Source organism: Triturus cristatus, chromosome 1_2, assembly GCF_964204655.1.
Source record: "Triturus cristatus chromosome 1_2, aTriCri1.1, whole genome shotgun sequence".
Taxonomy (NCBI): Eukaryota; Metazoa; Chordata; class Amphibia; order Caudata; family Salamandridae; genus Triturus; species Triturus cristatus.
Window position 1 is genome coordinate 46,132,959 of NC_140580.1, and position 10,082 is coordinate 46,143,040.

A 10,082-nucleotide genomic window follows, 5' to 3' on the forward strand; every position below is an offset into this window, starting at 1 on the left:
AGTCGGGGCCAGCAACAACTTGAGACCGGGGATGCGAGCGGCCTAACACAGCGCCAAGCTGAGATGTGACGCAGTGGTGCCCTGCGGAGACGTGGAGAGGTGGGGCGCTGTGAAGGCCGGGTGAGTCAATGCAGCGCTGACCTGCTGGAAGCGGACTGCGGGAATAGCGGAGCAGCTGTAGGGTGCTGGGTGGCAAGCTGTATTGGCGGTGCTGAAGGCGACAGATGGGAGAGAGCGGGAGCAGCCAGAGGCGGAGAACCTAGCCCGCTAAAAGCAAGCGCTATACCCACGGCCTGGTGGGCGGACTGCGAAAGGGCGCAGCGGCATGCATTGGGAGTGGATATAAGACGCAAGGCACTCTGCCTGTCCTGAGTGTTTACTTCCTTCCCAGCGCCCGCGGTATACGCAGAGTACGGCTGCTGCGCCGGTGCTTCAGTGGGCCGCTGAGGAGAAGACGGCGTTGAACACCGACATTGACTGCATTAGGGCACAGTTTGAAAGAGGGGGCACCGTACCCAGGAGGCAGTGGAGAAATCAGTAACGGACAAGTCGGATAAGGTGCCCTGGGAGAGTGCGACACTGAGCGGAGAGCGGTCGCCCAAGTAACTTGCCGCTGTACCGGTCTGCAGGATGGGGCGCAAGGGAGTGCAACAGCATGAACAGGGCGGACAAGATTGCGTCCCGGAAACGGCGGATCCCATGGTAGGAAAGTCAGGACCCGAGAGCGCGACGTTGTCAATGACATCCGGCCCAGTGGATAAACTGGATCTCATTCTGCAGGAGGTGCGCGACTCCAGGAAGGCGCTAGAGCTGCAAATTGGGACACTGTCGGCTGGCCTTGGGTTACTCCGAGCGGACCACACTAAGTTGGCGGATAAGGTAAAGGCGAACGCAGCGGCGCTGGAAGATTTCGTCCCTCGGCAGACACAGAGCGACACCAAAGTTACACGGTTGCAGGAACAAGTAACTGCCCTGTTGGATCGAGTGGAAGACGCGGAAGGCAGAGCTCGAAGGAACAACATACGAGTTATTGGCCTGCCGGAAAAAAGTGAAGGGAATGATGCGTCACTGTATATGGAACAATGGTTCCGGGACCATGTCACCAAGGAAGGACTGTCTACGCAATATTGCATAGAGCGTGCGCACAGGATACACATGGGTCGCCCGAAACCGGGTGCTCCGCCTCGACCGCTAATAGTTAAATTGTTAAACTTTCGTGACAGGGTCCTCTTGCTGCAGAAAGCCCGCGAATTAACCCCGATAACTTTCGAAAACACGAAGATCTCACTTTATCCGGACTACACGATGCTGGTGCAAAGACAGCGCTCTTCCTTCTTGGCAGTCAAGAAACAACTCCGAGAGCTGGGCCTGAAGTATGCGCTGCTCTTCCCAGCGCGGCTAAAGATCATACATGAACAAAAATCCTATTTTTTTGAAAGCCCAGGCGATGTTGAAGACTGGTTGGAAGTGATTGAACTGAAAAGTACTGCACCGACTGGCACACAAGCGTCGGCAAAGAGCGGGAACAGCAGGGTGAGCTCATCAGGGAAAAGGCGACGGAGAACGGATAGAACACCTGCGAGGCAATACATCACGAAGCAACAGATGGAACAGACCAAGGCTGGGGCGCTAGAGGCGGCGGCCGCACTTACGAACAGTCTGGAGGCGACGACTCGGCCCTCCTCCTCGGAGGAGGCCACGCATGAATCGGACTCTGAGAGCAGTGTAGCGCTGTTCCCCTCTGCGACCCCGCAAGTCATCAAAGACTTATATGGCTGATTGTATCCGCAAGTATACTTTGTTTTGTTATTTGTAAATGCGGAGCGAGTTACTGTTACGTGCCCGCGCAGCTGGCGGGTCGACTCACCCGATCTTAAATTTAGGCGGCACAGGCTCCGTAGTAAGCTTTATAGCACCACTGCGTGAGAATACGCCTCATGTGGAGCGCCAGCAATGTCCCCCAAATGGCAAAGGCGTTATTTCAGTTCAGTTGTATGGTCCGGTATAGTTGGATGACCAGACCGAGCATTGGGTTGTTGGGGGGGAGGGGACGGTCTCACGGTACTGGGAACGTGGGGTGGACTACTGCATCCGGAAGAGGCTGGGTTCCTCCAGCAGAAGTACACATGTAGAAATGATGTCGCAAGGTAAATACACCATAATAACATGGAACATTCGGGGCATGGGGACAGTGCAGAAAAGGCACAGGATACATGCACAGCTTCAGCGCCGCAAAGCACAGATAGTGTATCTCCAAGAATCCCACATGATAGACAGCGAAGCGGTAAAGTTGCGCAACAAATGGAGAGGACAAATCTTCTCCACCTCCTACTCCAGTTACGCCAGGGGAGCCACAATATGGGTGAAGCATGGTGTACCATTCAAGGCAACGGAGCAAAGGGTGGATAAGCTAGGAAGGTACATATTCGTGAAAGGTATGTTAGACGGACAGCCTGTGGTGCTCGGCACAGTCTATGCTCCGAATACGGAACAAGACAAATACTGGGAAGTGGTGAGTGGGGCACTGGTAGGTTGGGAACCGCACCCCTGGATATTGGGAGGAGACTGTAATGCAGTGATGGATGTACCACTGGATAGATCACACCCGCCGCTCCATGGGACGGGAGTGTTTAGACAAGCCGAAGCTTTGGGCAGGTGGGTAAAGGGTTGGGAACTATGCGATGTATGGAGAATGAGACACCCTACGCACAAAGAATACTCCTACTACTCTGCAGTACACGACCTGCACACAAGGATTGACAGGATATATTGCTCCACCAGAATAGCAATGCAGACGCTTAACGCCACTTACTTACCTAAAACTTTCTCAGATCATAATCCACTTGAGGTAACCATGACATGGGGGTGGGTACCCACGCCAGTCCCCACGTGGAGACTATGGCCGCAGATGCTGGAGGACCAAGTGCTCCGCAGCGACCTTTCTGGGACTGATAGAATGGGATGCGTTCAAGGCTGTGATAAGGGGGAAAGCAATCAGTACAACAGTGGGGGTCAGGCAGTAAATACATAAGAAACTAAAAGAGATAGAGGATGACATGCACACACTAGAGCAAGACGCGGTTACACGAGTCGAAAGCAAGGGCCCAATGCAGGAAGCAAGGATAAAACACGCAGAAACACTAAAGACACTACGGGTCATTGACTATCAGGCATATACGAGGAGAACCCATACGGAGGCGGATAGATCTGGAGCATTGCTTGCCAAGCTGATACGGGATGCTCCCACTACAACGGTTATACATGAGATAGAGACACTAGATGGAGGAAAGGTATATACGCAAGCAGACATTAATACAGCCTTCCGCCATTACTACGCCACATTGTATAGCGACACAGACCAGGACCTAGAGACTCGAACGGCAGACTTTCTTTCTGCGCTGACGTATCCAAGACTCACAGAGGAGGCACAGAAGGACCTCACCGGACCCATCACACAGGCTGAGATACGAGCAGCCATAAAGGCCCTCCCGTGAAATAAAACCCCGGGAATGGACGGGCTCCCAATAGAATTTTACAGCACATATGCGGACCTAATAGTCCCTCAATTGGAAAGGCTGTACAAAACTGTATGGAAGGAGGGTGCCATGCCGTCCACAACAGCGCAAGCATTGGTTATATCACTTCCAAAGACGGGAAGGGACCCTGCGGAGATGGCGAATTACCGCCCGCTGTCCCTACTAAACTCGGAATATAAAATACTAAGTAAGGTGTTGGCTACTAGGTTACTGCCCTCCTTGCCTAAGCTCATACACATAGATCAAACTGGATTCTTGCCCTCACGTAGCACATCCTTGAACATTCGAAAACTGCACCACTTGATGTCGGAAGCCCCAAGCTGGACCTAAAACAAGCTTTCGACTCCATAAACTGGGAATACATGTTCCAAGCCTTGGGTAAATTTGGGATACCAGAAGGTTATATTGCGTGGCTGCGTTTGCTATATAAAAACCCTGTGGCCAGGGCTCGCACGGGAAACCACATCTCTAGCGAATACACGATACATAAAGGGACTAGACAGGGCTGCCCTCTGTCACCTCTAATATTTATATTGGCTCTGGAGCCACTGGCTATAGTGCTGAGGAAAGTATTCCTGCCATGTGGCATAACACTGGGGCACATGCAACATCTTTTGTCGGCATACGCAGATGACATTCTCTTATACTTGCATGACCTGAGAATGCCTCTCGCCGCAGTGCACGAAATGTTCAGTCGTTTTGCCAAGGTCTCAGGATTAGCCATTAATATAAGTAAGTCACACGCCTTCTTCTTTGCAGAGCACGCAGAGATTGAGAATGTGGTTTTTGGAGACACGCGTATAGGAGTAGCCCCGGACACCTTTAAATACCTAGGTATACAAATATATAGGACACATGCGAATATGCTAGACGGTAACCTACACAAAGCAATCCGCGCCCTGCGATCCAGCATAGGGTTCTGGACAGCACTGCCATTGTCGGTGATGGGAAGAGTGGCCCTCGCAAAAATGGTGGTGCTACCGAGACTTTTATACTACTTCACTAACCTACCATTAATGGTCCCACACACCACGTTCAAAATGCTGAACACGATGCTCATCGAACTAATTTGGGGTACCGGCAGACGTCGTATCAGCCTTAAAAAATTACAAGTGAGTACACAGATGGGAGGATTGTGAGTCCCAGACTTGCGAGCTTATTACTATGCCTGTCAACTGCAGTGGCTGTCTTACTGGACGGCGGGCCGCAACTTGCAGGAAATAGGGTACACAGAGGCAGACATAGACAATGGTAAATTACACGCATTGCTGCTGCCAGGAGGTGGACCCCTAAGGAGCCCCTCCCCGTTATTAGACACGGCACTTCGCTGCTGGAAGGCGGCGCTGCACTATACACAGCCATCCAGGGCGTACGCAGAGAATATTCCCTTACTGAGGATCCCCCTGTTGAGTGGTAAGCTCAAAAAGCGCAAAATAGCACCGTGGCTGAGCGCGGGAATTACCACGACATCGGATTTGTTCGGAGATGGGACACTATTAGATCATGACACATTTGTTAGTGAAACTGGGGCCCCAGAACAGTTGTATCTCATACATGCCGCACTGACACAATATGTCAGAAAGCACTGGGCCCCGAACAGGCAGGAACCCCCCACGAATGAATTGGTTAAAATGGTGTATTATATGGGAAGGGGTCGGCATCTTATAAGATGGCTATACACTGGTATCAGCACGCATACCGCGGCCCCTTTGGGCACCCTGAAGGTGGCGTGGGAAGGAGACATCAACAGGCCCTTCACAGATAAGGAATGGACAAGGGTATTAGAGCACCCGAGGAAAGTATCGCGGAACACGAAGTTTAAGTTTATACAGACCATGGTACTGCACAGGGCCTACCTTACCCCGCATAGGTTGGACAGAATGTTCCCCCAGACACAACACCAATGCCCGAGATGCTCATTAGAAGGAGCTGACCTAATACACATGGTGTGGAGCTGTCCAAAAATAAGAAGATACTGGGACACCATAAGGCAGAGAGTAGGGGATGCGACGGAGCGGGAGGTGAAGAACACAGTGGAGGAGTGCATACTAGGATTGCATACACAAGTACACAAACACAAAGTACAATACCGATTTATGGACCTTGCACTTATACTAGCCATACGCAACATTACAATGCGATGGAAATCACGGAGACCTCCGGACGCCCTGACATGGCACTCGGAACTCATAAGATGGGGTACTGCAGAGAGCGCAACACTTCACAGGGAAGAGCTCAAAGGGTTGCGGAAGGTACCAATAGCATTAGAATGGGATGCTTTAATGGAAGCTCTAAAGTCCATAGCGGCAGCTGCAACCCAGCCATAGGTAGCAGAACCTAATATATACAAAAATAACCAAGCCCTAAAGCCAGAGTATATGCAGGAGGTAGCGTGGCACACGCACACGATCAGGCAACCAGCATAGGCTGAAGTTCACATTCGAAAGACCGGAAGGAGCGGTACGAGTGAGATCGGGGAGGGAGGGAAATGGGTAGTTCAGGGTAGTTAGCATCAATATTGTAATAATATTTTTGTAATAAATGCTAACATTCTTTTAGTTCACTGTCAGGCAATGCACCAGTTGTAATAAGATGTTGGATATACCTGGGTTGTGGCGGAGAGCTGCAAAGGACTAATGTATACTAGACTGGATGTATAAAATGTCACAAGTTATGCATATTGTAAGGATGCAAAAGTAAATACGAAATGCAATAAAATATGTTTAAAAAAAAAAGGATGAACCCAGCTTCCGAAAACTACTCAAGAGCCACTTAATTGACTAAATCCGCCAACTCCACAGGTACGATGCAAAGGACATGACATTCAGTGATGGGAGGCCCGATGGGTAGCTATGTGCTTTATAAATGCCTACTATAGTATAGCATACTATAGTTTATAGCCAGAGAGACAGAGGATCATAATTTTTCTATTCGCCACACATCAATATTTCAAGTTTTGGAGCATTTAACTTGAGATCATTCAACGTCATCCCGTGATCTATGGGTTAAGGCAGGCGTTGGGTTTTACTATTCCTGTTTTTGGTTTTTCCAATTTGAGAATTATCTGTGTGTTTTCTGCATAGTTGTAACATGTGAGTTCAAAATCGTTGATTATGTCCAGTAGTGGTCATGTGTATATGTTGAAATGTAAAGATTAGATGATAGGTCTTTGTGCAGAATGGATTTGATGAGAAAGGGGGTGCGCAAATCGGGTCAGACCTACTATTTAGGTAAGAGAACAACCACGTAAGAGTGATTCCATCTATACTGATTTCTGGGAGTTTAAGAATTAATGTATTATAGTCTACTGTGTCAAAGGCTGCTGAAAGATCCAGGCGTAATTATGCAGCAATTAAGTCCTGCTTCCTGGTCAGAATCCTGTTTGTGAGTGGTGTCTCCTTAACAAGGGCTTCAGGGCACAGCCCTGCCTCCTGCGAAGTTCAGCCAATTGGCCTCGTCTCCAGCCTTGTGACGACAGGGGAAGGAGGGGGGATTAGGTATGATCCATCTAGAGAGTACTGTTTGAAAACATGGCACTCTGTCAGTGGATGTCAGTGGATGTCTGGCTTGCACGTATGAGCGGCGTATTTCCACTAAATTCTCAATACACAGACAAAATCAATTTTATTTAGATAGCATACTGAAAATGCCTCAGGCAGCACAGTATATCTGCTAAAATGGGGCTGTCAGGGAACACACTACATCCCTGAGGCCAATGAGGAGCCACACAGAGCAGCAGGGGCAGGATCCCCAGGTCTATCCCGACATAATATGGGGCTGTGTGTCCAGTCCGATCAAGAAGCTGGGAGAGCGAATGAGGTAGGTCTTCCCCTTTTCAAACCTGGTCTTGCTGCTCTGTCTGGTTCCTTGTTCGGAATAATGGCTTTGCTGGCTCCAATATTCAGTACCGGATACCTGCTCAGCTGCTGCCATGGAGCTTGAGAGGAAAGAAAGCAAGGTAAGTAAAAAAAAGCTGTTCCTCATTACATTTGTGAGAGTGTGTTTGTGAGTGATTGTGAGTGAATGAGATTGAGTAAGGGTGTGTGAGTGTGCTTGAGAGTGTCAATGATAGTGAGAGTTAGTGAGAATTAGTGATAGTGAGTATTAATAAATGAATGTGAGTCCAAGGAAGTGAGTGAAGGAAGGAGTGTCATTGAGTTAGGAGTGAGTAAGGAGAGTTTGTGAGCGGGAGTGGAAGTGATTCATGGGCATAGCTATAAATGGTGCAGCAGGTTCAGTTGCAACAGGGTCCGCAGGCGTGAGGGGCAGATTGAACCATATTTATTATAGCAGACCACCTGTACATCAGGAGTTGTGTGAGTCATAGAGCATGAAAGGATGAGTGTAAGTAAATGCTTTTGAAAGTGAAAATTAGTGAGTGTGAGTGAGTCTGTGTGTGAATGACAGTAAGTGGGAGTGAGTATGAGTGAAAATGAATCAGTGAGAGTTAGTTAGATTGAGTGGGGGGAATGAGAGAGGGAGTGACTATGAGTGAGAGTGAGCGAGTGCAAGTGCAGGTGACTAAGAGTCTGTTGTTATTTGTGTGTTTTATGCTTATGAGTCTGTGTTTGAGAATGGCATAATTGGTATAATAATGGGCATTTGGGGGCATCCAATGCAACATGGTGACGCTGGTATATTGGTGCTAATTCTCGGTATAATGGAGGGCAGTCACGACTAAATGCAGGCCCTGATATACTAGAAGTAATTCTTGGCCTAGAGGCACTTGTGGAAAAACTGGCACTTACATACTTGAGGATATTCTTAGTATGGGGCACTTATGGCAAAATGCTGGAGCTGGGACATTGGAGCTAATTCTTGGCATAATGAAGGGAATCCATGTCAAAAAGAAGACCCTGAAATACCAGAAGTAGTACTTGGCACATAGGGACACATATGGCAAAATGCTGGTGCTAGCATACTGGAGGAAATTATTGGGCAGCTATGACATACTAGGGCTGAGGTGTCGGGCTGGGTAAAGCAAAGCATGTTAAAATCCTGGCTTTGAAATACTGGAGGTAATTTTTGCAGTACAGGCCATGCATGCATGGTATATGGACTGTCTGAAAGGCAAAATTCCGGTATTGGTATATTGTATTCCGTTCTTAGCATAGGGTGTACCTAAAACAAAATGCTGGCATTAGCACCCTGGAGGTAATTCTTAGTGGATGGAGAACACTCATTGGAAAGTTTGAAAAAATGAGGTGAACTCCCGGAAAGTATTACACCCACCACTTTCAAAGATCATAAGCCATGACTGCTGTTTGCGAGTATGAGAGTAGTTGGTTTTGTTTGAATTCCAAGATTTAGCTTAGTAAAATAGGGCTCTCTCTATAAGTTTGCCAAAGAAAGTGCCATTGGTGATTGGTATGTTGCTGTTAGGGTCTTGACCATTGGAGATTGGTCTGTAGCTGTTAGGATCTTGAAGGTCCAAGCTGTTCTTATTAAGTAATGAGCATACGTATACCTTCTCCAATACCTCTGGGAAAATTCCTGTATTTAAGGACTAATCAGAACATTTCTGACTGGGATAGCTGCAGATCTGGATAAAAGAATCTTTCTGAAAACATGTGGAGGGCAGGGGTATGATGGGCAGCCAGCTGGGTTTCTGGCTTGGAAGAGTGATAGTGAGTGGGACTGTTTTTCTTCTGTGATTGATTTTGGTTTTATAGTAGGGGAGCAGTCATTTCACATGATTGTTAGATAAGAATCTAGCGTGTCTGCGTTGGTAAAATTAATGTGTCATTAGTGTGCTGCAGAAGTCTTGTTATTCATTAATGGTTCTGAGGGACACAGGGTCACCCCATTTTTGTTTAACTGCAGAAGTCTTGTTAGGCAGGGATGAACATTTGACAAAATCTGCCCTGAGAAATTCTGGAATTTGATGAAGTTTGTTTTTCTTGGCATTTGGCATTGAATTTGATTTTGTTGGCCGTATGTCTGTGTAGACACGTGTTATCTTGAAGGTTCTTGAGTTTGAACCATCTGCATTGAAGTGTTGAGATTTGCCCTTTTAACCTTTTCAACTCTTCATTCATCCAAGGAACCACCTTCTTCTTTTTGCCCTGTTTTGAAGTTATTTTTGTATTTGTATGTCATAGGTTATGGTCATCCAATCATGGGATTCTTCTACTGAGTGTATTGTCTACAGTTGAGTATTTGTGGTTAGGTGAGATTCCAACTCCTGAATGATTAATTTGTTCCACTGTCCATACGTTGTTGTGGTATGATGGGATTCATTTTCTACTATCACTTCAGGGGCAATATGAGAGCGATGTTATTCAGGGTCTGTTTTCATCTCAAAGTTAAGTGCATGGTGATGGGTGCAACTCTGTACATGTTGCAGCCCTCCTATATGAGTAACTAGCTTATTTTCTTAAAGCTCTGCTCGTTGTATTCTTTCTTGTTTAAATGTAACACTCCTGACTCTTTGATGCAATGTTTAATTCACATGCTAATGGTAGCTGTGAGACCTGTCAGCCTTAGGGCGGTCCTACCCCCAACCTTTTGCCTTCCTCCTTCACTTGTTTGCTGATCTTGTTTTAG

The 10,082-nt window shown here is 47.7% G+C and overlaps 1 pseudogene; it reads left to right on the forward strand.

The window, feature by feature from the left end:
- Positions 1–387: 387 nt before the first annotated feature.
- On the forward strand, positions 388–475 carry LOC146866726 (small nucleolar RNA SNORA17; annotated as a pseudogene).
- Positions 476–10,082: the final 9,607 nt, after the last annotated feature.